This window comes from Lissotriton vulgaris, unplaced genomic scaffold, assembly GCF_964263255.1.
Source record: "Lissotriton vulgaris unplaced genomic scaffold, aLisVul1.2 SCAFFOLD_3089, whole genome shotgun sequence".
Classification (NCBI taxonomy): domain Eukaryota; kingdom Metazoa; phylum Chordata; class Amphibia; order Caudata; family Salamandridae; genus Lissotriton; species Lissotriton vulgaris.
In genome coordinates this window covers 124,560-152,023 of record NW_028248643.1, presented here as the reverse complement: position 1 = coordinate 152,023, position 27,464 = coordinate 124,560, and the positions used below count along the sequence as shown (strand labels likewise).

Sequence of the window (27,464 nt, the reverse complement as noted above, 5' to 3'; positions counted from 1 at the left end):
GGTTAATAGTGGCATGGAATTTTTATTTTGTTATACATTTCAAATAAATAAATACAATTAATGTACATTAATATTTTACATAAAATATATATATTTCTTTTAAGTTTAATAAATATTTCAAATGTTCCCTATACTTTACCTCAGGAAGAGCTCTGTTCTGTTAGTAGTAACAGTGCAATTGTAAATGCAGCTCCGTCCCATAGTGTCAGATGAATTTAACATAAAATGTTTTGCTATTTTTTTTAAGTTTAATAAATATTTCAAATTTAATTTACCATCAGAAGATCTCTACTCTGATAGTAGTAACTTTACATTTGTAAATTCGTCTCAAACCAATGGTTTCAGATTATCTGGAAATAGAAGTCTACTCTTTTGAGTAAATTTACTCCCGGAAAAGTTGAATAGTTGATAGTAGTAAATTTACTCCAGAGTGCAAGAGTAAATTTATACATGCAGTTATACTCACCTACAAATGTACCTTTGTGAAGAAGCCCCTATGTGTCTGATTTAGAGAATGATGTGCAGGACTTGTGATGGCACAGGATTGTTGAACATTTTAAGGTTTTCAGGCTTACACTTATTTCTTCTGACCCCAATTCCACTGGATAGTCAGACGGAAGATACAGGCTTAATTTGAGCCGGTGGTTGCCAGTGGGATTTAGTTTAAAGTATAGTTTTAGGGTGCCAATCAGCATGTTTTTACTCCGTTTTTATCCATGTAAAAAACATTGGGGCATATTACCAAGGGTGGCGATAGGCAATTATCGCCGGTTTAGCGGCAGTTTTCGTCCGCTAAGCGGCGATAATTCTATCGCTCTATTAGCAAGCTGTCGCTAACTGATGTTAGCAACAGCTTTTAGGCGATAGCGAGCGGTTTGGGGCCCGCTTTGCATGTCAGCGATATTTATCGCTAATGACATGCAAAGTGGGCGTACCCAACCTGTTAGCGACTGAAAGCAGTCGCTAATGTCGCTATCGCCTATTACCAAGGCAGGCGTAACGATGGAAATTTTCCTGCTATTGCCAAAAACCAACGCCTGCTCAGACCAGTTCTTAGCCATGTTATCCAATGGGAGGTGGATAACATGGCTAAGAGCATTTCCGCACTAATGCGTGAATATCGCTGTATTCTCAGCGATATTCACGAATTTCGCATGATTTTTTTCACTTTTGAGATAAACCTTGCTTATAGCAGGTTATCTCAGCGATAAAAACTGGTGATGCACGGCCATGAAAATATTGTCGCTAACCTTACTTAGCGATAAATATCACTATTTGTTGGCGATATGCCCCATTATTTCAAGTTCAGATTTTGTGACTGCTCCAAAGCTTCACAATGGCCACCTCGAGGCCAGCCCCTTCTAACTCACGTTCCCAATTTTTTCTTAAATATGTAACTGTGCAAAATTTGCCTATCTGACTAAATATGAACAGTTACACATTTGCATCTATATCTGAAAATAGTAACAGATGTTGCTTTTTGTGAATCAAGACATATCCTTTGCAGGGACAGGTGAGATATTTTTTTATGTTCTGTAAATCAGAGCATTATATTTTGCACTTATGAGAATTAAACCAAGCTATCTTTAAATGCTACACCTACCCATCCTCAAACCAATTTTTTTAAATTTACATCAGAGCAGTCTGCTTATCAAGAGAAATGCAACAGAGCTGGAGACAATAGCAGTAGAGGGACAGAATTGATGTATATACCAGGCCATATCATTGTGTAAGAAACCTAGGATGACCTCTGAGCTGACACTTGCAACTCAGATTAATGCTGCCTCAATACACACCAGTTCTATTGGCTGGTCAATTACTGGCTGATTCTATCACTGTACCCCATTTACTTCAAATTGTAAACATTTGCCAGGAAATCTGTAAAAAAATACTTGTACAATGTGCTTGCTTTCCCAATTACCTATCCTAATGGCGTCCTGATTTCCATGATCTAGTCTCACCGGCACCCCAAACAACACATTCTATGGACATCACCTTGTGCTCACAAAGCTTTTAGTGAGAATCATGTCACTGCTTCTTGGAGCTAGATCTATGGTACATCAAATTTCTGAATTAAGCAAATGACCATCATGGCCAGTATGCCTCAACATTTTGCAACAGAAACACAGACTATATCTAAAATATTGATTACAGTGAGAATAGTATGCTGTTGCATGTCTGGCAACAAGATCAGGTAGATACTCATTGGCTCAGATCTTCAACAGTTCTACTACTCACCCAAATATAGGAATCTGAAGTATAAATCAATTTTCACAGTGCATAAATCTCTGTATCAAATTAGACCACACCTCTGAGTGTGCTGTGTGAACATTTTACTCCTCCAAGCATCAATCAATCAATCAATCAATCAATCACTGCATTTATAAAGCACGCTACATACCTGTGAGGGTCTCAGGGCGCTGGGGGGGGGCAGGGGGAGGGGGTGGCCGCTACTGATCGTAGAGCCAGGTCTTGAGGAGTCTTCTGAAGGTCAGCAGGTCCTGGGTCTGTCATAGGCTGGTGGGGAGAGCGTTCCAGGTCTTGGCGGCGATGTAGGAGAAGGATCTGCTGCGGGCGGTGGCTTTCCGGATATGAGGAACTGTGGCGAGGGCGAGGTTGGCTAGGCGGAGGTTTTGGGTGGGGGTGTGGAAGCTGAGACGGTTGTTGAGGTATGTGGGTCCAGTGTTGTGTAGGGCTTTGTGTGTGTGGATGAGGAGTTTGAAGGTGATCCTCTTGTTGACGGTGAGCCAGTGCAGGCCTCTCAGGTGGGGTGTGATGTGGCAGCGTCGGGGGACGTCGAGGATCAATCGTGCTTAAGCGTTCTGGATTCGTTGAAGTCGTCTCAGGAGCTTTATTGTTGTTCCTGAGTAGAGGGTGTTCCCGTAGTCGAGTCTGCTGGTGACGAGGGTCTGGGTCACGGTTTTTCTTGTGTCGGGAGGGATCCATTTGAGTTTTCCTGCGGAGCATGCGGAGGGTGTTGAAGCAGGACGCGGAGGCGGAGTTAACTTGCCTTGTCATGGAGAGGGTGGAGTCGAGGATGACCCCTAGGTTGCGTGCATGGTCTGTGGGTTCCGGGGCTGTGCCTAGCGATGTGGGCCACCAAGAGTCATCCCAGGCCGATGGGGTGGGTCCGAGAATGAGGACCTCCATCTTGTCTGAATTCAGCTTCAGCCTGCTGTCCTTCATCCAGTCAGCTACGGCCTTCATTCCTCTGTGGAGGTTGGCTTTGGCGGTGTGGGCGTCTTCGGTGAGGGATATGATCAGCTGGGTGTCGTCGGTGTAGGAGATAATGTTGAGGTTATGTTGTTGTGCGACGTGGGCGAGTGGTGCCATGTAGATATTGAACAGCGTCGGGCTGAGGGAGGATCCCTGTGGGACACCGCAGATGATCTCGGTGGATTTTGAGTGGAAGGGTGGGAGGCGGACGCTCTTGGTTCTGCCGTAGAGGAAGGATGTGGTCCAGGCCAGGGCCTTCTCTTGAATTCCCGCACCATGGAGGCGTGCTGATAGGGTGCGGTGGCAGACTGTGTTAAAAGCTGCTGATATGTCCAGGAGGATGAGGGCAGCTGTTTCTCCTCTGTCCAACAGGATCCCGATGTCGTCGTCGGCGGCGATGAGGGCGGTCTCGGCGCTGTGGTTGCTGCGAAAACCGGATTGGGAGGGGTCTAGGATGTTGTTGTCTTTGAGGTAGCGGGTTAGCTGTTTGTTGACAATCTTCTCCATCACTTTTGCCGGGAATGGGAGCAGGGAGATGGGCCGGAACTTCTTGAGGTCCTTGGGGTCTGCCTTGGGCTTCTTCAGGAGGGCGTTAATCTCTGCGTGCTTCCAGCTTTCCGGGAAAGTTGCTGTCTCTAAGGAACTGTTGATTGTTTTTCGGAGGTGGGGGGTGATGGTTGTGCTGGCTTTGTTGAAGACGTGATGGGGGCAGGGGTCAGATGGGGATCCGGAGTGGATGGAGTTCATGATTTTGATGTTGTCTTCGTCGCTGACGTTGGACCAGGCGGTCAGGCGGCTGGTGCGTGTGATGGTCGCAGGGGTGGTGGGCTCTATAGTGGGTGCGGGATGTTGGAGTTGAAGCTGTCGTGGATGTCAGTGATCTTGGGGTGGAAGAAGGCGGCCAGGGAGTCGCACAGGTCCTGTGATGGTGGGATGTCGTTGGTGTTGGAGCTGGGGTTGGAGAGTTCTTTCACGATGCATCTTACATGAAGACATTGTAAAAGTCTAACAGGGTTTGTAGCAGTAAGTGTGTAGGTTCCCTTTCATCTAAAGACAAATATTGTGATTTTGTTCTTGTTTTGACTTCTGCATCAAGATTGTAAAAGGTGATGGTTCTTCAGAATCAATTTCTGTAGTTCAACCCATTACCCGCCATTCCCAATGGTGCATGTAACAAATGAAAGAGGATATTTTTTTTAACATCACTTCTTGGGAAGAATGATTTAGGGCTCAAATCACCTTGAACCTGAACCAAAAAAAACTTTTTGAAATCTTTTTGTGAAAAATTAGGGAGCGGATGCAGCCATACAGCATGAGAGGTCAACCTCAAAGCTGGGGAACCGAGTTTGAGTCTCTGCAACTACGCGCCACAGCCTATGATTCTGAGCAAATCACTTAATCTCCCTGTGCCCAACAAAAATGAATGTGCCCGTTTGTAATGCAACTGGTGCTCTGTTAAGCACTCTGATACCTGATATCTTCGGGTAGAAGTCGCGCTATATAACACTCATCAAATCATGCATGTTATTTGCTTCTCCGCAGGTTGAATTCACTTAGGACAACTTCAATGTGTGCATGAATGTTTCTACTTGTGCACACCCTAGAGTTGTTATTTGTGTCTGACTGTGTTCTTTGCTCATCATATTAATGAAGCTGTTCTGCTACAGCACATCTTCTGAGACATACTACGCCTCATGACTTGGCCCAACATCTCAGCCAACAGGAAAGTGAAGGGAGGAGCAGAGAAGGAGGTTAGGAAAGAAGAAGAAGGTATGAAGAAAGAGAAGGGGAAGGGAACGATCATGTTCATTGGGTGAAAGGAGGACTATGAAGGATGTGAGGATATTGACTGGTCAAAGAGTGGGTACTCTCATGGTGTTACCTGCCGTATGAAGGTAATTGGCTTCTGCCCCACTGTATGATGGTCTTCAGAGTAGCAGGGTATGAGCTCATGGAATGGTTTCTCTACACCCTAAAGAAAAAGAGAATTTATTTTAAATGGTCTGTTGTTCCCGCTTTCTTTTTGCCATTTTTCACCATCTCGATGCGACTTTTGGCATCATTTAGAATTTGGTAGATTGGACACTCTGTCAATGCCTGGCAGACATCATGATCACGGTCTTACAAGTGCCATTGTTTATAATGCACTGCTCATATGGTGGATGGGACATCTGGCATAGTTGTGATGGAGTTTCTTGTCTGCCAAACTGTAATTTAGGCCCTGTTGGACTTGGCCCTCTTTGCAGCATCCTACACAATCCGTTTACTTTCTCCCTCCTGATTTCTGAACCTGTTTTTGATGGCTTTAAGAATTCTGCACAATTTATCACTGCTAATCAGTGCTAGAGTGCTTGTGCTCTATCCCTTAAACGTGGTAAAATTGGCTCACGCCCAATTGGCACATTTAATTTACTTGAAAATGCCTAGTAAAGTGGATCTACATGTGCCCAGCACCTGTAAACTAAATGTTACCAGTGGGCCTGCAGCATTAATTGTACCTCTTACTTAGGTAGCCTTTTAAAAATGTCTCTGGCCTGTGTGTGCAGTTTTAAAATGCTATTTCGACCTGCAAAGATAAACCTTTTGTCAGGCCTAAACCTGCCTTGTTAATACAATACATATGTCACCCCTAGGGTAGGCGCTAAATTGCCCACAGAGTGAAGTGCAGTGTATTTAAAAAGTTGGACATGTACTTTTAACTTTTACATGTCCTGGTAGTGAAAAACTCTTAAGTACATTTTTCACTACTGTAAGGCCTACCTCTCCCATAGGAAAACATTGAGTTACCTTATAGCATTTAATAAGAGACAACTTTCAATTGGGAGCAGATTAGAATGTTGAGTTTGGTGTCTAAAGAAATGTAATTTAAAACCCTCTTAAATGGTAACGTTGGATTTTAAGGCATAATTCTGAAGGTGCCACTTTTAGAAAATTGGCATTTTCCTGTCCCAATCAATTGGGTTGATTCGGTGTAGCTGACAGTTGGTCTTTGTAAATTGCTCCCAGACAGTGAGATAAGGAGGAATAGGTGTTGGCAGGACTGGCCCTCTCTGACTTGATAGGGGGCAGAGCTGTTACCTACCACACTTGCACATCACAAAGCCTCTGCCTGGGTACACTCAGAAAGGATTTGACAATAGTCTTGTCTCACTAGACAAGCTGGGGCCAGGGCAGGGAAGCAAGAAATACCAAGCATCTCTGGGGGTGGGAACCTCCGGAACTTTCTCTTACTTCAAAGCTATCACCAAGGATAAATAGTGTACTCTCAGACCCAACTCTTCAACATACCTCTTAACCTGTGGAAGATTTAGAAGGACTGCTTTGCTGCATTGCAAGGACTGCTACTGTGCTGCCCTGCTGTCTTGCTGTCACAATGAGAAGGACTGGACCTGCATCTTGAGCCCAGCGCCACTACAGTGACTCCAAGGGTTATTTCACTGGCCTTCTGATCAGAGCCTCAGGGATTGAAAAGGCTCCAACCACCTTCAACCAGCACCTGAACTATGCCTGCTGTGAGTCTTGCCCCAAGTGGTGCAACATCACTACTGGATCCTTGGAAGTGGGCCTTGATGTGCTCTGCCACCCCAGCTGTGGACTCTTGGGCAAAACCAGCGCAGCATGATGCATCACCTCGCAGTCTCACATGGGAACCGCCACAGCAAGACACATCCCCAAAGCAGGACCGCGCTTTTTCTTAGAACCGCCGCTGCATGACGCATCCTTGATGCAGGACTGTAGGCTCTGCGCATTGGAATAATATACACTATAGTTTAGGCATAGGACTGAGGTCAGTAGGCCCCTATCAAGTATATTAAACTTAATTACCTTGTGTGTCAGCTAACTCAGAGGTCACTAGAAACTCCTCGTAAACAAGAAGGGAATAGTTTCTGGCAACCGCGTAAATATGACAACTTTGTTTCCCTTTAGAATCAGAGCACTCTCAAAATTGTGGAACTAATAGATACAGTTTTGATCAGCTAATCGTGCATGCTTAGTTTCTGCAGAGTTACATAGAAAGAATAGACCGGTCTTTCAATAAAAAGGATTTATTGAACAGTCTTATTTCTCGTGTTAGAGATATGTGCCGTAACAATATGCAAGATATATTATGTACAGCGTAAGCAGTAGAAAGAAGTAGTACTGCAATAGCATTGACTTTTAGCTATGACACATATTCATATACATATACATAAATAACACAGGCAAAATGCGAGTACTGATACAATGCGTTGTCTAACTAGTTCTACCCCAGTGTACCTAACCTAAGTGTAGTACAAGGTGAGAAGTAGGTGCTGTATTCTATAGTATGGTAAGCTATAGCTTGTTATGCCAAGAGTCCCTCTAGGTTCTAGTCAGCTCCATACCTTGAGAATGTCAAGGATGGAATCTCTTTCCGAGTCTCGATCTATCACCCCCGCAAAGGTATTCAGAACACTGGAAGCTGGATTTTCTGCGAGCAGGGATGACAGCATCTTGTCAGTGTGTTAGGCCGGGACACGGGCTCCTCTAAGTCGAGGTCTCCTCCTTACTTGCCGTGGCGAGTGAAGCCAAATCGAGCCGAGACGTGGTTTGCCATGGCAAGGGAAGGTATATTTATACCTGGAAGGGGCTTATGAATGTTAGCATTGATGTAAAGTCGGGCAGAGGAAGACGTCATGAATGAACCCTTAGGGTATAGCGGTTCATGCATAATAATGAGTTCTTGGAGAAATCAATAGTCCTAGGCTAGGAAGGGTCTGGTTTTCTACGAACTCGTTGTGACATTGGGATGGATGGATGTAGTTGACCATGCCTGTATCTGGATAGCATGGCTAATGCCTAAATAAGGACTGAGATCTTATGCCTAAAGAAGGGCAATGCGAATTGTGACTATATATTAGGAAATGTGTCTGGAAAACCTATATACGGACACCTAAAGCAACACCCGCTTCATTTTCGAATGAACTATTGTACTAAATGCTAAACATGAAATGCTAAAAATCTAAAAATTAAATTGAGTACCACATGTTGCTAGAAACATTCATAAAAGCATACAAAAAGAAGTTTAAAAAACTTTTTCTAAACATGTAATGCAAAAGTACTGTACATTCTAAAGCATATATTGGAAAGAAAATGCAATATGAATGAATAGAAACATGTACATATGACTAAATGGTTGACAAGTATTCAAAACCCGAAGCTATTATATTACATGGTACTGAGATGAAATTGTTGTAAATTGGGTGACAATGTGTCCCTGGAAGTGTTCAAAGAAGTCTGTTCTCTATGAATAGTTCTACTGTAAGCAGATTACTTCACCAAAAAAAGAAAAAGTCTAATTTTGAAAAAAAAAATCTATTTTAGGAAAAGTTCCAAGGTTTGTCTTTCTTTTTTAAATGAATGAAGGCCAAATTCATTGCTGTCCCGGTACACTGTGAGCCGAATCAAAGTCAGTGTATGGGTCTGGTGAAAACATGAAACACTCTATTGCTGAAGACAAAAGATCATCTACCGATGTCTGTGACAGTTGGAATACCTCGTTTAGAAGATTAACTGCACATAGATGTGAAGCATCACCAGTTGTAATGTTTGTTTGATCTATCTCGTACCTCAGCAGTAGCATGTTGCATCTGTGAGATCTCAACAAATGCCGTCATCAGGATTGGTAGCCTCTGGGGACAACACAGAGCATGGGCCTTTAACAGGTCCAGCAGAGTATCGATATCCGTTGGCAAGATGCATTCTTGCCAGATTGGTCTGAATGACATAAACAATGTTGTATTTAATTTTCGTAGCCCAAAAGGTGTACTATGCGCTCACAACACTTCCGTTCTAGGAGAGCTTTTTCCAAGTTGCAGGTAGTGACGCCGGTGGATTGGCTTGCCATAGCATAGTAGTAGGAATAAAAATAGGATTCCTGCAAGGAGTGCTAGAATTAATAGCAGACCACCAAACACTGAGTACACGAAATTTGGAATGATTCAGAGGACTGCCTAAAAAAGTGTTAACGGTCCTGAAAATATGGTCTTAAATACATGTACAATTTTTCTCATATCAGACATGTTTAAGATACGTCCCATCACTTCTACAAAATGTATAGGGCAGTTTGTACTTATTAAATCCTGTATCTCAGCCGAAGTCCTTGTAATTTGTAGATCATAGGTTTCCCTGGCACGGTTTGTCTTAAAAGCATGGTTTTCATTCTGCTTAAAGTATCAAATCGTATAGAAGAAACATTCAATGAAGGCCATAAAGGCGACTCCCTGACTGTGTCTATTTGGGAGAACAATAGTTGCATACAGCAAGTGACCGTGGAGTTAATCGTTACCAGATATAGGATTCCTGGCAATATGCCACAGAAACCCTGGTCATTCAACATGAGGTAACTTCCATTTGACGCTGGCCAAATGTTGGATTAATCACAGCAGCTGGTGAACCTTGCAGGTGGCAGGCTAGGTTTGCCACAGAACCGTTACAAGCCCCGTGTAAACTAATATCCAGACGAATGAGTGACCCGCTCAGTGCATTTTCACAGTGTGTACCACTTAGAAATACTTCACGACCCCCATTCCAACATCTGTGTGTGTGTAAGTTAAATCCCAGGAATTCTTAATGTATTCTTAACCCAACCTTTCATATTTGCCTGCTTGCATTTTTTTGAGGCAATACTGAAAATGGAAAGTTGTAACAGTAATTTTGCCACAAATGATCCATTCTGTAGCTAGGTTTTCTGCTACCATAAATGGCAATTTTTTCCAGTCTTTCAATGCTCAGCAGTGTATACTTTGCTATCCTTTGTGCCAGTTCAACCTGTTTATCAGTGAGATTGTAATCTGTAAACAGAGAAGACGTTTTAATGAATTGCCAAGGCACATAGCCTGCACGCAATGGTGGCAGCATCCAGCCTAATAACACAATAGAACGTATTTGAGACTGGCCTTGTTGTAACATGGCTAAATCTTGTACCAGTGTGTCAATAGCAGAGGATAACATGTTGCCCAGTAAATATATTCTGGATGACAGAGTCGTTAACCCATTATTTTTTTAAATAATTTTGTTTAGCATTTTAAAGACATACAATCTTTAACATATAAAAAAAAAACATATAGACTGTTGCACAACAACATCCCGTGTCCAAGCTGTTATATATCGGAATTTACTGGAAGTATACTTCTACAAAAAAGCTATTATACATTATTAGTCCACTTGCTGAGTTTGTAAATATGCAACTACAAAGTTCCAGTAATCTTTGGGTTTCGACCCTGACGGCAGCTCTTCTTCATATGACTTCAGGGTATCTTTACAGTATGTCAGATCTGTTAACCACTGTTTAACCTTTGGGCCCTTTTTACTAACCCAGCAGAGCGATATTTGGCGTTTGGCTGTTAACAATGCTATTACGCAAAATATTCTCTTTGTTGCACGTATATTTGACACCAGTCCCAGCAAACAGGTACGTATCGACCAAGCAACAGCAGCACCCAACATGTCCCCCAATATCTGAGTCACTTCTGCCTAATATTGTGCCACTGCTGCGCATGACCATACTAAATTCAAGAAATCTGCATTGTCCGCTCTACATCTCTGGCATCTGGATTCAGTCCTCAACCCGTACCTGCATAGTCTTACCGTGGTGTAATAGGTTTGGTGCAAGTATTTGTAATGCAACATTCTTAAGTTTCTATTAGGTGTCAGTAGGTCTGTCGTTGAACATGTGGTAAACCATTCCTCCTATGTCAGTGGTATATACAAACACTCATTCCACCTCCCCAGCGCCTCGCATGCAGTACCTGCTAGTTCCTCCTGCAATTTAATGTAAAGTTTAGACACCATGTGCTGAATGCCTGGAGTTGCAATAAGTAACTGCAGCGTATCTAGTTGTGGTGGTTCTTCTGGGTATGAGGGGTGCAGCATTTTAATCGCACCCTGTAATCGATAGTAGGTGAACCTAAATAGCAATGTTTGATTACTTATATATGATAGATCCTCGATCTTCTTAAACATACTGTTACAATATAAATCACCTGTTTATCTATGCCCACCTGGTGCAATAGTTTAATTACCACCTCTTCTTGGGTAACCGAGAGTTCTGGATGATTATGTAGTGGCAGAGATGGAGCATATAAGGGCAACTTGTTTGCTTTGCGGACGATTAGTTGCCATGCTTTGTTCGTGGTGTCTATTGTGTTTATATCTCTGTGGTGTAACGGAGGTCTATTGTGCGTTATTTTGGCATCCAGTGGGATTGGCGCCGCATCACCGTCCTCAATTGCGACATGCGTTATATAGGGAATCCCATGATACCAGAAAGGCGCATATTGCGCTTGTGCACATAAATAATAAAGTATGAAATCCGGTACCCTAAATCCTCCCTGTGAGTACGGTAATGTCATATGACACAACTTGATTCGGGTTTGTTTGCCTGCCCATGTAAGTTTGAGAACTATTGAGATATTCTGCGAAAGACTTCTGTTGGAGGGTTGATCGGGACATTGTTAAATAAATATAACAGTTTCGGCAAGACCACCATTTTTACTATGGCTAACCTGTCTACCAACGACAAAGGTAATTGAATCCATCTTTCTATTTTCCCCTCTTGTGCATCAATTGCTCTACCGTAATTTGTTCGGATCACCACTTCTGGGTCTCGGTGGAACCAAACCCCCAAGTATCTAATCAGTTCCTCTTGCCATTCCAGTAGATAATCTGTGGCGTGTGGGGATGTGGTATGCGTTAAGGGTATAATTAATGACAGCCCAATTTATTTTCAGACCTGAATACTGTCCAAACTTGATATATTCTCGGAGAAGAGGGTTTAGATGGGTATCCGGATCTCGCACATACAACATCATGTCGTCCGCATATCATGAAATATGTAAGGGTCTCTGTGGAAACTGTAATGCTGAGTAATGGTGATTCTGCCTGATTTTGCAGGTTAGCGGTTCAAGGGCTATTGCAAATAATAAGGGTGATAAGGGACATCCTTGCCTTGTCCCCCTAGTTATTAATATGGGACCAGATATATATTTGTTGACTTTGATACAAGCCAACGGAGCTGTGTATAGTAAGTTCACCCATTGAAGAAATATTATGGGATGCCCATCCTGATCAGCACCGCACGCAGATAACCCCATTCTATGGAATCAAATGCTTTAGCAGCATCTAAAAGAATCGCATCTGCTTTAGTAGTCGGGAGCAGATAGTGAGACAGTGCAAACAGCGTTCTAGTGTTATGGGCTGTAGAGCGATCAGGGGTGAATCCAGATTGGTCTGGCAGAATCAAGCCAGTTAACAGGGGCTGAAGTCTAGTGGCTAATATTTTGGCGAAAATTTTAGTATCCATATTTATTAAAGATAGCGGTCGATATGATTCGCAATATTCTGGATCTTTTTTGGGTTTTAAAAGTGTGATCAACAGAGCCTCTCTCAGTGTCAACGGTAACATCTGTTTTTTCAAGCGCATCCCCATATTATTCTACTTAGTGAGGCACTAATTTATCCACAAATGTTTTATAGAATTCACAGGTAAAGCCGTCCGGACCCGGTGCCTTACCGTTGGGCAACGACTTTATGACTTCTATTACCTCCTCTATAGTAATTGGTAACGCCAAGTATTCTCTCTGCACGTCAGATAACCATGCTATGGTTACATCCGCCTGATATGCTAATATTTCCTCTGTAGTTACGATGTGCTGTGTAGTGTACAAATTACCGTATGTAGTCATAAATTCCTGCAGTATTTCCTGTGCGTCATGTTTTAGGTTACCGTTCACGTCTCTAATTGCTTTTACTATCTGGGGTGCACGTCCAGAACAGATTTTGTCGGCCAATGCTTTGCCTGGTCCCCCACCTTCCCCATAAGATCGTGCTATCTGTCTTTTCATTATATATTTAAGCTAGTCTGCAGTATATGTCTGGTATTCTGTCAGGATAACTCTTATATCTCCTAATATCTTTGTAGAGCCCATACGCCCATATTCAAATTCCAACGCTCGCAGTTGTTCTTCACGCACTAGTAGTTGCCTCCTTATATCCCTGAGTATACCTGCAGCAGTGCTTATGCATGTACCTCTAATTGTGGCTTTAAATGCTTTCCACAAAAGCCCAGGGTCCTCCGTGCTCGACTGGTTAAACTCAAAGTAGTCTGTTATAGCCTTACTAATTATGTCTCTGTATACTGGGTCTAGCAGTGCTTTCGCATTAAACCGCCAACTGTACGGTGGTGGCTTGTACTGTGGTTTTGTTATGTTGAGCATGACCGGATTATGATCCGACAGTGTCCGAGCCAAGTGCTTCACAGAGTTTGCCCACAACATGACATCATCAGAAACCAACCAGATGTCAATACGCGACCAACTATTATTTGCCACTGATACATGCTTGGCTTCTAGCTTTCCGGGATGGCGGGATCTCCAGATATCAGTAAGTTGTTTTACAGACATAATATCTTTCAATTTACACAGTGCTCGCCTATGTGGTTCAGTCGTCGTCCCTGATCGGTCTGGCTCATCTTGTAATGCAATGTTAAAATCTCCTCCCCAAATTAGTGGAATGTCAGGTAAGTCATATATTTTCCTCTCTAGAGTTCTATAGAAATCAGGATCATCAATGTTTGGTCCATAAGTAGTCATTATAGCGAGTTTGTTAATGTGCCCGTTCATATTACGTAGCGCCCCATTACATCAGAGTCAGTAGTATCTATATGGAATTGTATACCTTTTTTCACCAATATGATAACTCCCTTAGCATAAGAGGAATATGACGACATATGTATTGATTCCGCCCAGCGCCGTTTCATAGTGCTAGTACTTGTTGGTGTCAAATGTGTCTCCTGCAGGAGAGCAACATCTATCTGATTTCGATCTAGATATGCAAATACCTGTCGTATCTTTTTCGGATTGATCAAGCCCCTTACATTCCAAGTTAACAAAGACAATTTCTTTGAGTGTATCAATTCAGTAGACATTCTCAAACAGTGCAATTATACATGATGGGACACGATGCTTATAGTACACTACGTTTGTAACATCCAGAGTAAATCTATTGATGCAGTATTGCATAGTATGAGTTCGGAACACAACAATGTCTCTCAAGTGCAAACACATAATAGCCCGGCACACTCTGTACACAATTTATTACAATTCAAAAATAATTCAAAGGAATTTGTTCCAAAGATGAGTCGATGTTCAATTTCAGTTCATTCTTTATTTTTCATTCTTTAAAAACTTTTGAAAACGCCACTTTTGAAACCGCCAACGCGTTTCGTCCCATCCAGGGACTTCTTCAGGGCTTGAAATGTAAATACAGAATATTCAAATTGATAATCTTTCATATATTCATGCGCTTTCCAGTTCTATGTGAGACGGACACTGTCGACGATCTTTTTCTGCGGGACCGGAATTACTTCATCCGGGACACTGTTTCTTATCAGGGATTCTTTACCTGCCAATACCACATCCAATATACGAGGAAGTGCACTTACTTAAGATCAAAAATTCACCAATTATGAATATATGAAAGATTATCAATTTGAATATTCTGTATTTACATTTCAAGCACTGAAGAAGTCCCTGGATGGGACAAAACACGTTGGCGGTTTCAAAAGTGGCGTTTTCAAAAGTTTTTAAAGAATGAACTGAAATTGAACATCGACTCATCTTTGGAACAAATTCCTTTGAATTGTTTTTGAATTTGTAATAAATTGTGTACAGAGTGTGCCGGGCTATTATGTGTTTGCATACTGAGGAATGCTAGGTTCTTTGAATCAGCTTCTGAATTTAGGAGGTATAGGGAATTGTGCTTTCAGCCCGTGTCTTGCACCTTTGTTTATTCAATACTGATAGGGATCTTAAGACTAGTGCAGGCAATTATGCTTTGATTCCAGTCTTCTGTATATAATGTCTCTCAAGTGCATTGGTCTACAAAAACCTGCCCAATTCCCCTCCCTCCTCCCCCGCCCACTTTAGCATCCCATCTATGCCAAAGACATGTTCCCCTAAAAATGGTGACATAACTTAACTTTAAATGGGGTACACCCGCCTAGGGGGTCCACCGAGGGCACACAACTCCATCCAACTTAATGGATGTGGCCAGGTATAATACATAACTGCGGACATTGCCCTATTTCCCAAACTTTATATGTTTTAACAACTTAGTCATATCGTCTAGTGCAGGCATCATAGAAATAACTGAAAACCCAGCAAAGCGTTCGTTATTCACAAAAATGTTTTAGCAAACTGTCACTGCGTGGCAGTATATACTTAACCGTCCCCGCATTACAGACGCCACCAACTCCACAGTCTGGAGGTTATGAATGACCACCTGTTGCAATTACACGTCCTTTGTCATAACCCGTGGGAATCAGGTACCGATGCCCTGCATTTGGTGTTTTCCCCGTAGTCTCTCTACGTGCAGCTGGTCAACATCAGGAAGCTCCTCGAGTAGTGAGCAAAGCTAGCCGGTCACCATCAGGATGATCTTGCCAATACTGTTCAGTAGAAAACATTGAAGAACACCTGTGGCCAATATAGTACCTCTTTTATACCTAACAGAGCAACAGTGTTGTCCATGAGAATAAGTCCGGTCCCTCACATGTTGAGATAGTTCTGACATTATACAGTATATTACTCTGAATCTTGATGTCTCGACCGTCATATGTAACCCTCAACTTGGTGGGGTATAGCACGGCATATTCTATTCCCATGTCTCGCTGTTTCTTTTTCATGGGGTTGAATTCCTTTCTTGCCAGTTGGACCGTCATCGTGAAGTCTGGGTAAAATTCCAAGTTATTACCTTGATAGTTTATCATCTGTTTTTCTCGAGCCAGCCACAGTATTGCATCCCGATCTCTATAGTTGAGAACTCGAGCTATTATAGGTCTTGGGACCAGAGATCTGTGCGTCCGTTCGATTAGGAAAACTGACAAGAGTTGCTCCGTGCCAAACACGCGTAGGATCAGTTCCTCTATATAAGTTTCCATTCTGCCCGTGTTGGTGGACTCCGGAATTCCCGCTATCCTAACGTTATTTCTTCGAGAGAGCGCTTCTAAATGTTCCGCCTTGCTCTTTATAGTGTCCAACACCTTTTCCATTTCTCTGTATTTCGTGGTTGTGCCATGTGATTCATCCTCTACTGCAGATATGCGCGTTTCAGCCTCAAGTAATCGCTCTCCATGTTTGTCCAGCTTCGCAGCCATATTATCAACCCGTAAGGTGACGGTGTCTAGCTTACCATAAATGTCTTGTAGACTTTGTTGGATAGCCTGCAGTACTCTTTCCACACCAGCATTGGGCCCCCCATCAATATCTGGCTTTGCATCTGATGTAGCCGTCGAGTTTTTCGTGCTTTTTTTAGATTCAAAGAGCAAATTAGATTGCTGCTTGTCCGGTTTACCCATGGTGGCTCACTTCTATGTTGGAGAAAGAGGGTGAGGATACCGCTTATTCACTGGACGTTGACAACTTGTACCACAATTTTCTGTACTGTGAGGTTTGCTGGCACTTTAGATCTTTACTCCGTCGTACTCCTAAATGCTCTATCGGATCACCAATGCACACTTTATTGGGAGAATCACAATGCCCAAACTCCACAGATGGCTCTTTGGAGAGCACCTCATACGTTATTGTATCAGTGCAGTGGGCACTATCAATCTATTGTGCTCTAAAACTCCAACATGTTCGAATGGGAAGCACGGTCGCACATCAGAGTCCCCCGCTGCGATGAGTACAACAGGTCCAAGGCACATCGAACGCCAGGCGCTATAGTCTAGTCTAATCGCATACTTGGCAGCACACCAGATGCTTTGACGCAGTAAAATTTCCAATTCCAAAGCATATACTCGCACCATAGCTTGGCTTGAACAGACAAGGGTCACCCCTATTTTCGGCTGATGCGTGCAGCTCCCACACTTCCGCTTTATGACCATTATGTATGTAGCAGCTGAGCGTTGTTACTAGAACACAGGCACTCCAATTTTCGCATATCTCAATGATGATGATAATGACTGTGTCGGGGCACCTCTCACCCACAGGATGGAAGCACTCTCTTTATGCCCATAAGTCTAGTTTCCAGGCATTGTTGCATTAGGCGACCGCGGTGCATCCAGGAAACACGCTATGTAGTGCCCAACGGTTTCGTTACGCTTGGCCGCCCGCCATTTTAAGCTCCATGTAATTCGCCCCCAATGCCCGCTCTATACTCATGCCTCACCGCTCGGACACTAGGAAATGTCCATTCATGCGCAGGGCTTCCCGATTTAAAAATAAAACAAAACAGGAGACATTCCGATTACTCACTGGCTTGTGTCCTACGTCCAAATGCAGCTTTGTGTTCTCTCCAAGCGTGTTTTAGTTTTCCTCCCGTTAGGGCGCCGCCATCTTGGTTGAGACCGTGAACGCCTCCTGGATCATGGTTTTATCGTACACTAGCCATCCACGTGTTTTTGCCACAGTTCTATCAGACTCTTTATGCCCATATGTCTAGTTTCCAGGCAGTGTTGCGTTAGGCGGCCATGGTGATCCAGGAAACACTCTATGCCTTTGTGTCTTTTCGTTTGTCCGCTCGCCATTTTAAGCTCTGTGAAATGCACCCCAAATGACCGCGCTATACTTGTGCCTCCCAGTTCGCATACTGGGACATGTCCATTCATGCACAGGGCTTCCCGACTTTAAAAAACAGGAGACATTTAGGGTACTAACTGGCGTGTGTCCTATATCAAGTGCAACCTTATTTTCTCCTCAAATGTGTATTAGTTTTCCTCCAGTTAGGGCAACGCCATCTTGTTGCGACCTTTATCATTTACCAGCCTTCTCCGTGTTTTTGCACAATTCCGTCGGTCTCGCACTGTACCCGGTACTTTCCGATGGTCATAACAGATGTTTGTTGATATTCACATGTCCGCTGGACGCTGATTTTCATATTTTTCACACCTGCCAGGCAGAGCTGTCTCAGAAGGCAGCCATCCCGCAGTGCGCCCTCTAACCCCCGTCGTCAACCCATTGTCGACCACAGCAAGAGATTTCTCTAAATGAATACAATCAATTTCTCATATTCTTACTGCGGCATCTGCTTGTGTTACCTTCCATATTTCATTATGAGCAGTATAGATGCCGGCATATATGAAACGTTTTTGACACAGTTTTCTTGGTCCTAACAGGAAATCCCTAAGGTCTGCGCCTTCTTTTCATAAAGATAAGTGTTGTTTCACATCCCCGAGTGTAGATGTCTGTAGCGAATCAAGGAATAATTTTCCTACACTGTATGTTGTTACTATCCCGGATGCTGTCGTTGAACATAACGTGGGTCTGGACTATTGATAGTAAACCCCTGTATTCTATTCAGGAATCTTTCTTGACAGATGTTTGTGTCTGTGGGCCAGAGCAACCATTTTTCCCAATGAGGATCTGATCTGTTGTTTTGTAGTATTGGGTCTACTGTCACAGCTCCCTGTGTAGTGCTATTACTTGCAGGCGTCGGTACAGAAGGTGCGTTCATGTCTTTGACCTTGGCTAATCCAAAGCAAGACGTTTGTTGCACAGTGTCATTCAAAAACATTGTTTGCTGTGGGATTATACAGGCTCTAAACAAAGCTTCCATCCCCTGCACTTGCCAATCTTTAGAACACTAGACAGTTTTTGTTTTGATTGTGTCTTTCCAAAAGTCAAACCCTTGTCTAGACAGTTGGGCAATCAAGGCTGCAGAATAAATCTGTTTTGTATTAGTTAACACATTTTTCTGTTCTGTTTTGTTTACATTTTTATAGTAAAAGTTTTCTGTATCAGATGTAGTGTATCCTGAAAAATATGGAAACTTATTTGCAAACGTTTTTTAACTGCCCTTTGGTGGTACAGGACAATGTTTCCATTGCTTAAACATAAACACATTTCTAGGTGTTGCAGATTTATGCAAGAAATGATGACCATAATGGTTATGACAATAAAGCTGTTCGTAGTCTGAAGAACCCTATAAGTTTTAATTGTTAGAGAATGCAGCAAACCTTTCTAGATCAGGCATCTTGTTATTAAGAGTCTCAATGTCCCAATCATCAGAATAGTTACTAGAGGTAATAAAGTCACTTAATGAACTTTTAAATAAGTGTGGAATCTTCAAAAGTTCTGACGGGTCGAATATATCATAATCGGTTTTGTCCCAAACTATATCATCTTGTATAGGAACGACTGTGATGTTCACTTCTGGCAAGTCTCTTGCTTCACGATGGGATGATTTGTGTGGTTTTAAAAGTAAGTTCACAATTTTACTTTCAGTGTCCAAATGAACATATATGCCATTCACAAGCCCGCTAAGAGCCATTACTAAAGCTAGCCAAAGCAGAAAGAAAAATATTCCAGAAATAATCCATAGTTAAATCCATGGTGAAACCAGATAAATCTCTTTCAGAAATTGAAAAAAGTCTTGTACTTGTTCTTTGATAGTTTTTTGGGCTGACGTCATTTCAGGCTCACTTGGATCCACAGAAAACATATCAAAGTTAATGAAGTAGCCAGAAGCAGTTAGGTCAATTGTTGCAATTGCATCAGGATTCGTTGAAATCGCTGGAACCAGTTGATCACGTGTTACATTGGTGTAGACAGGTGTGTCTTGAAGAACTGTTACTTGAGTTTCAAGAGGGATGGGGTTCATAGCATGGTTGCTTAGTCCTTCATCTGTTACTGCTGAATTCTCTATGGTGATGAGTCTTTCAGTCTGATCCTCTTGGATAGTAGCGAGAGAAGTGCGTTTGCTACTAGGTCGGAGTCCACGAGGCCTACTATTTAGTATTGGCCACATAGTGTGGTTTGATGAGGTTGATTGCCACAAATCTTTTCTCCTTTCTTCCAGCAAGGGGGGGCAGAAGTACTGTTCTTGTACCGTGGCTGGCTAGGACAGGTACTGATTGTCTGTAAGAAGGTAAAAATTCCTTCTTGTCCTCAAATTTCTCTCTGACTAGATCCCCAACTTTTGGGATCCAGACAGACCTTGTTGGGACGGCTGTTTTTTCCCCAGTGGTGGTTGACTTCAGGAACACATTGCTTTGTTTCGATCTTAGTTCATTTAGATCCTGTAAAATTGCCAAAAGATATTTGATATCAAAGGGTTTATTTTCCACTACTGTGCCTTTACATTCGAGATCAGGAACCCACATGCTTGTCCCAAATAGGACTTCATATGGAGTGACCCCCCCACCCAAGAGAACTTCTTGAAAAATGATTTAATGTGCATTGGACCCCATAAAGATGTTTGACCAAACCCTTCACCCAAACCTAATACTCTAGCTGTAATAGACTGCTTTATGTCCCAGTTTTTCCTTTCCACAAGGGAATTACCCTCAGTACAAAATGGAGAGGAGTACCGCAATGCAACGCCCAACCTGGCCATGGCCTCTTTGTAAGCCTGAGAGCGAAATGCAGAATGTAATGTGCCAATTGCATATGTGCCAATAAATACTCGCAAATCTTTTATAACAGTTCAAGCGTCAGCCACGCGCTGAGGCCACATCCATAGAAACCTTGAGCACGAATCCACTGTGACCATGATATATTTATAGTTACCATCCCTTTGCAAGGGACCACAGTGCTCCAGGTTAACCTAAACTTATGGTTTATCTGAAATTAACAAGGGCTTCTGAGCAGGACGTTTCACTGTGGAAACCTTCATATGTTGGCATATTTCACATTACAAAACATAGTTTTTTGTCTGTTTTCTAAAGCAAGGCCACCATTATCTTTGTTTTACTAAAGATACAGTTGCAGTAACACCTGCATGGGCAGAGGCTATCCCTTCATGTGCTGCTAGGATCAGTCCTAATCTACGTTCCTTGTTTAGAATTACCCTATCCCCCCCTCCGTTCGCAACTGAACTCTTTGTTCCCAAAACGTTTTATGCTTTATTGTGCCACCTTTTGCATCTTTGAATCCGTTTTGAAGCCAATTGTGTAAATATTCATTGTATGATTGAACACTGTAAAGGGAATCGTGATCCGTATTTTCAAGTGCCAATTTGAATGCTTGTAATTCATCTCGCTGAGCTATACAATCTCCTAGAGTTTGAGTTTTAGTGACCATAGGTCAGAAGATACCGTTGCGCATGCGACCTTTAACGATTGCGCACGTTGCACTGTAGGCTTGCTTACTCTCTATAGTGGGTTGTGCTGATCTGTCAGTATAAATTATAAATTTGTACTGATCAAGAAGCAGAATTTCAGTGGGCAGAGGACATTCATGTTCATATTGCAGGAATGCTTGTGTTTTTAAATCAGGATCAAAAACATATTCAACATATGTTGCAGCAAGATAATTCACCCATTGTATCCATCTAGGATGTAAAGCTTTTGTATTTGGAATGGTCACTTATGTAACTGCCTCTAAGGCTGGTACTGGAGCCACGACAATAAGGCCTTTCCCCTGAGCTAGAGCTCTTTCTTTTGCTACAGCGATTTGAACTGCTGTCAGGATACACTGCTTGTGTATACAAATGTGATTTGTATAAAATTGGTACATTTTCACCCTCATTAAATGTTAAATCGGTGAATCCACATTGACCCGAAATTATTCGGATCACTAAATTGAGTGTATTTACGCATGTTTGTAAGTGATTTGTTGCTAACATGTTAGCTTGGAGGGAACGCAATATTTCTGTGTGTTCTTGTGTCCAATTTTTTATTGAAAAATCAGGTTTGATTAATTTATAGAGAGGTTAAATCCTTTCTGTGTAATTTATAATGTAAGTTCCTCCAACATTTAGGAAAGCTAGAATCAACTGTAAAATTTTCAGCGTTTTTGGAGGTTGGAGCAGCGCACACTTTTCAAAATAGTTAGCTGCCAGGTTCTTGCCTCCACTTGAAAGCTCATATCCTAGATAAAGGACATTGAGGTGGGCAACTTTGGATTTTTTAAAGTTGAATTATAGCCCTCAGATGCGAAGCCAAGTATAATGATACTTACCCTGTTCAAGTGTCTATCCAGGTCATCGTCTGTCAGATAGATGTCATCGACATATGACAATGCCACTCTTCCTGAGAATAACTCCGGGCTGTTCTTGAACCCTTGTGGGAGTCGACAAAAGTGACGCTGGGTTCCCATTGTTGAGAAAGCTGTTAAGTACCTACTTTCAGGTGCTATGTTTTGACAAAAGAAACCATTTGAAATGTCTAATGTGGTTTTATATTTTTTACGCACAATGTTATTCATTAATGCTGTACTATGTACATTTTGCACTGCAAATGTTTTAGAACAAGTGTTCAAATGCCTGTCATCCAAAATTAGACGATATGTATTGTCTGGTTTGGATACAGGAAACAAAGGAGTGAGCTTCTTGCTTAATTGGGTACTGCCTTTGTGCAGTAGGTTGATTTTTTAACTGTATTTTGTGGTGAGGTGAGTCCTCATTCCATCCTACATTATTTTTGTATAATGCTGGGGGCTTGGTAACTGCCCATTTCCTGGCATATGTATATTTTAGGTGAATTGGAATATGGTTGGAGAAGGCTGGCATAATGATGTACTCGCCATGTGGGCACTCCTTCACAAATTCTGGTGGCCAATCCTGTTCTGCTAGAAGTATATCATAACCCCTTGAAAGTTTCTCCCAAAAGAGTGCTTTGACTTTTCTTGGTATGTTTCCCTCCATCCGGAGTATTTCATATAGCTTTTGTGGAGTACTAACCGTGGTCTCTACAGTCTCCACTGTTATGTACTCATTCAAGTCCAATATCTCCAGAAGTTCCTTCGGGTTTAGGTTACCACTTTAGAGGGCCTCACCTTGAGGTTAGAGGGCCTCACATTGACTCGTGGTGGGCTGGTTGGTAATACCGCTTGCCTGAGTTTTGAAAAACGCTGCTAAAAACGCTGCTATTGTTAATGCTGTTATCATTGACATTTTAATCCAGTTTTTAAACATTTTCACCTGTGTTATTGTACCTTGCACTTAGTTTTCCCCCCATCTCGCTCCCAGCCCCCCCTCACTTCCGCCCCTGCACTTCCGGTCAGTTCTCGGTCTAGTGTCTGGAATAAGCAGCTGCTGCACAGCAGGGCTGAGTGGTGGGTGGGAGGAGTCACAGGCATGATAAGCAACGCAGGAGCAAGCACGCTTTGTAAGAGGGCCTCACCTTGACTCGTAGTGGGCTGCTTGGTAACACCGCTTGCCTGAATTCTGAAAAATGCTGCTAAAAATGCTGCTATTGGTAATACTGATATCGGTGACATTTTAATCCAGTTTTTAAAACTTTTCACCTGTGTTACTGTATCTTGCACTTGATTTTCCCCACATCTCGCTTCAGTGACCCCTCACTTCCGCCTCTGCACTTCCAGGCAGTGCTCGGTCTAGTGTCTGGAATAGGCAGCCGCTGCACATCAGGGATGAGTGGTGGGTGGGAGAAGTCACGGGCATCATAAACAAGGCTGGAGCAAGCACGCAGCGTGCGCGCTCAGTGGGCGCTCCGAAGGCGCACCTAAGGCAAGCCCTTCTGTGCCTGTCCGCGCCCAGCCTCCTGTACCCTATGCAGGAACTCTTGTCCTTAAATCATGGAGTACTGCAGCCACACCACACACTAACAGCCAGGCTCTGGCGAGAAAGGCTGCTAAAGTCACAACCAAGCTCCAAAAAATGAAAAGATACACCATCCACCCCAAGGTCTGCAAGCCCGCAAGGATTCAGCTTTGAGCTGCTCAACACTCGTTCACTACAAAAGCACAACCTTGAGGTCTTCTCACTCTTTCAGGAAGATCGCCTCGACATTATAGGGGTCACAGAAACGTGGCTGGAAGAGTCCACAACCTCAGATCTGTTCGCATTTCTGCCACCTAACTTTGCGGCTATCCACTACAACAGATCGAGTAGCACGAAAGGGGGGGTTGCCTTCCTCTACAACTGTTCATTCACGACAGAAACTCTCTGCTGGGAAAGCATTGAGGGTGCTGATGTACTAGGGGTTACGTTCTGTTCCCCCATAGACTGTTTTGTAATACTACTAGTCTACCGCCCACCACGCACGTCAACCAGGTTTGCTGAACCTTTCCTGAAATTAGTCCAAGACCTCCGCTCTTGCTATCAAGGAATAGTGATAATGGGGGATTTCAATATCCATTGGGAGAAAATTCCAAAGGACAGTCAGGCAAAACAGCTAGAAGAGGCCCTGACATCTCTGCCAAAGGGTGGTTGGGTCTACGCATGAGAGGGGTCACACACTGGACGTCATCCCTCCCGCTGACCAGCCTGATTGTTATTTCACCCTGCTCCTGGTCGGACCATCTTAATCCGGGCCGACTCTCCCTTCCCGGTAAACCCCCGCCAGATTGGAAAGTTCTGCGAAGTTGGAACAAGATTAGCGCGGACAAACCGATAGCCACCCTAAGACACCCAGATGCATTAATGCAACCCAACGGCGACTTAGAGGCCGATAGTTCCACCTTATCGCTAAGGCTTAAGGGCGCCATAAATGTAGTAGCACCTGCATGCAGGGTGAGAATCTTGGACTAGGGCAAAGGTGCCCCTTGTTTCAATGATGCTCTCAGGATATTGAAACAATCTCTCTGCCAGAGTGAGAGAGCCTGACGTAAAGCTTATGAACCTAGCGCTCGGGCTATTTATGTATCAACGTTCGTCTCCTATATACAGGCCATCATATCACAGAAGGCTGAATTCTATGAGGCCGGGATTGCTGCTGCCATCAATCCCCAGAAAGAAACCTTTAAGGTCCTGAATGAGCTAAGGAAAGATAAGGGGCAACAACCCTCCTTTAGTCAGGAAGACTGTCATAAATTCTAATCCTTCTTTACTAAGAAAATAAAGGATCTCCTGACGGAAGTTCACCGTACTCTGAACTTCCCCTGCCCCACAGGCCCCACCCTCCCACTCCCTACAATTGCCTATCCCTTAACTACCCTGCCATTACTCACTAAGGAGTCCCTGGCTATCCTGACTGGGAGGGTGAAATCTGGCTCACCAGCAGACCCCTGCCTACCCAAGATTATCAAGATGTCCCTTCCGGGAATCGATGACGAGGTGCTCTCCCTCCTTAATCACTCCCTGGAAACAGGGCTAGTCCTTGCCAACCTTAAGGAGGCCGGTGTTATTCCGCTCCTAAAGAAACAAGGCGCTGACACTAAGATTCTGAAAAACTTTAGGCCAATCTCGCAGCTGCCTTTCCTTGCCAAAGTACTTGAACAGCATGTTCTTCCATCCCTTTCCCGTCATCTTGAAGATAATCATCTCCTAGAACCTAATCAGGCCGGTTTCAGGTCCCATCACAGAACAGAATTGGTCAAGCTCTCTGTGCTGGATGAACTGAGACTCAGGGCAGACAAAAAAAATGCCTTGTGCCCTGGTGCTGTTATACCTCTCCCTGGCATTCGACAAAGTCAATCATGACCAACTATTGTCGGGGATGGAGGTTCTAGGCATTCAGGGCACAGCCCTTGCTTGGCTCACTTCTTTTCTAAAAAACCTCTCTAAGCCCCCGATCACAGCACTGAATCAGTTGGAGTGCCGGATTTATAATTATGCTGACGACACTCAAATCATTATCCAAATTGACAGCTCACCAACGGCACATTTAAGAACGCAAAGCATCTTAAAATTTACTGTCAACTGGATGTCGGCTAACTCACTAAAAATAAACCCTGACAAAACGTAGGTACTAGCTGTTGCCTCAGTCTCCAGCCCATGGCATGACCTCTTCTGGCCAAAAGAACTAGGGCCTTTTCCTGAACCGGCCATGGTCGTGAAAAGCCTGGGAATCAAAATTGATGCCAAGCTATCCATGACGCAACAAGTCTCGACAGTCGTAGGAATTTGTGTTGGCCTCCTGATACAACGCGGAAACTGTCTCCACTCCTTACCTTTGCCACACTCAGATGGGCGGTTTCAGCAATGATACTGTCGCGTCTGGATTATGGCAACTCTTTGTACGCTGGCCTCCCACACATTTGTTGACCAGATTACAAGTCGTCATGAACGACGCAGCCAGATTCGTTTTTAAAAAAACAAGACGAGCACATGCCACACCCCTACTACGCGAGTTTCATTGGCTCCCAATCAGGCAGAGAATTAAGTTTAAGGGTCTCTGCATTACACATAAAACCCTGCACGTCCAAGCTCCAAGTTACATCAAGGATCGCATTGCCACCTATGTTCCCAGCAGGGCACTGCGGTCAGCAGAGGCCACCCTACTGGTCTGCCCCCATTTCATTCTGTCCTCAATGGGAGGGCGAGCTTTTTCAACCGCTATCCCCTTAGTCTGGAATAGCCTTCCAGTGAACCTACGCAAGTAAGTGAACCTCCTTCCCTTTAGGAAGAAGCTTAAGACTGTGCTCTTCCTGAAAGCATGGGGCACGAGTTAAGCAGCCTTCCCCCTCTTCTCTACCTAGTTCAGGTTCGCCCTCTGACAGCGCTTAGAGGCCTTTGGGTGATAAGGCGCGCTACAAATCAAAATTACAATTACAATTACAATTCATTCTGTCTGAGCCCATTCTCTGGTCTTGAGTTGTTTTCTCAGTATACTCGGCATGTCTGATCTTCAGACCTGCTACTTTCTTCTTGGTGAATTGTGGTTTTGATTTGTTTATCTGAACGTGTTGATTGTCTTTGGACTTCTTTGTGATCTGACCGTCCTCTTCTTTCAGATGTCTGTGGTGATATCTGAAAGGTACGAGAAGAACGTGTATCAGGATCCTGATACCTGTCAGGTTTTCTTAAATTAAATTATCCCTATTCCTAAAGTTATACCTCCTTTCAAAGGGCTCATTTTGAGGAGACCTACCTTGGGAGTCAGAACGTTTCTGTTTTGATTTTGTTTATTAGTTTCCCACTTCTTTTTAGAAGATGTAGGATTTTGTTTCATAGAGTCCTTTTCAGGACCTTCAGACAGTCGTGTCTTAACTGTGTAATTTTATTAACTCGTCTAGCTGAGTGAGTAATTCATCGTCTGACATATTTTCAATGTCAGGATGAGGGTGTTGCTCCTGGTCTACCTAGTGGACCGAGCCTGGTAATGTTTTTATGATGTTGTAGGGCGCCTTTAAACCAGAAATTCTGGTATGTGAGTGGAATTTCAATATCCTCAAAAGGAATATATTCCTCAGGTGGATCATTTTCTTTAAAGAAGTGAAACAATTTTGTTATTGGATTTGATTCTGGGAATACAATCCATGAATAGAATACCTCTGTATTAAATGATTTGTGTGCCTCTATCACGAAAACTGCTCTACCACCTCTAGGTGATAGGCCGTGTTGTATACGTTTTAGAATGATGGCTCTCCTTATATTTGGATGGATAG

At 43.3% G+C, this 27,464-nt stretch overlaps 1 pseudogene across 1 annotated transcript in view; it reads right to left on the bottom strand.

Moving 5' to 3' along the window:
- Positions 1-27,464, bottom strand: part of LOC147663879 (alanine aminotransferase 2-like) — a 131,189-nt pseudogene that overhangs the window by 96,311 nt on the left and 7,414 nt on the right. The window contains exon 2 of the transcript XR_015305207.1: positions 5,099-5,188. The product of XR_015305207.1 is annotated as an alanine aminotransferase 2-like (transcript). The remainder of the gene's footprint in view (positions 1-5,098; positions 5,189-27,464) is intronic.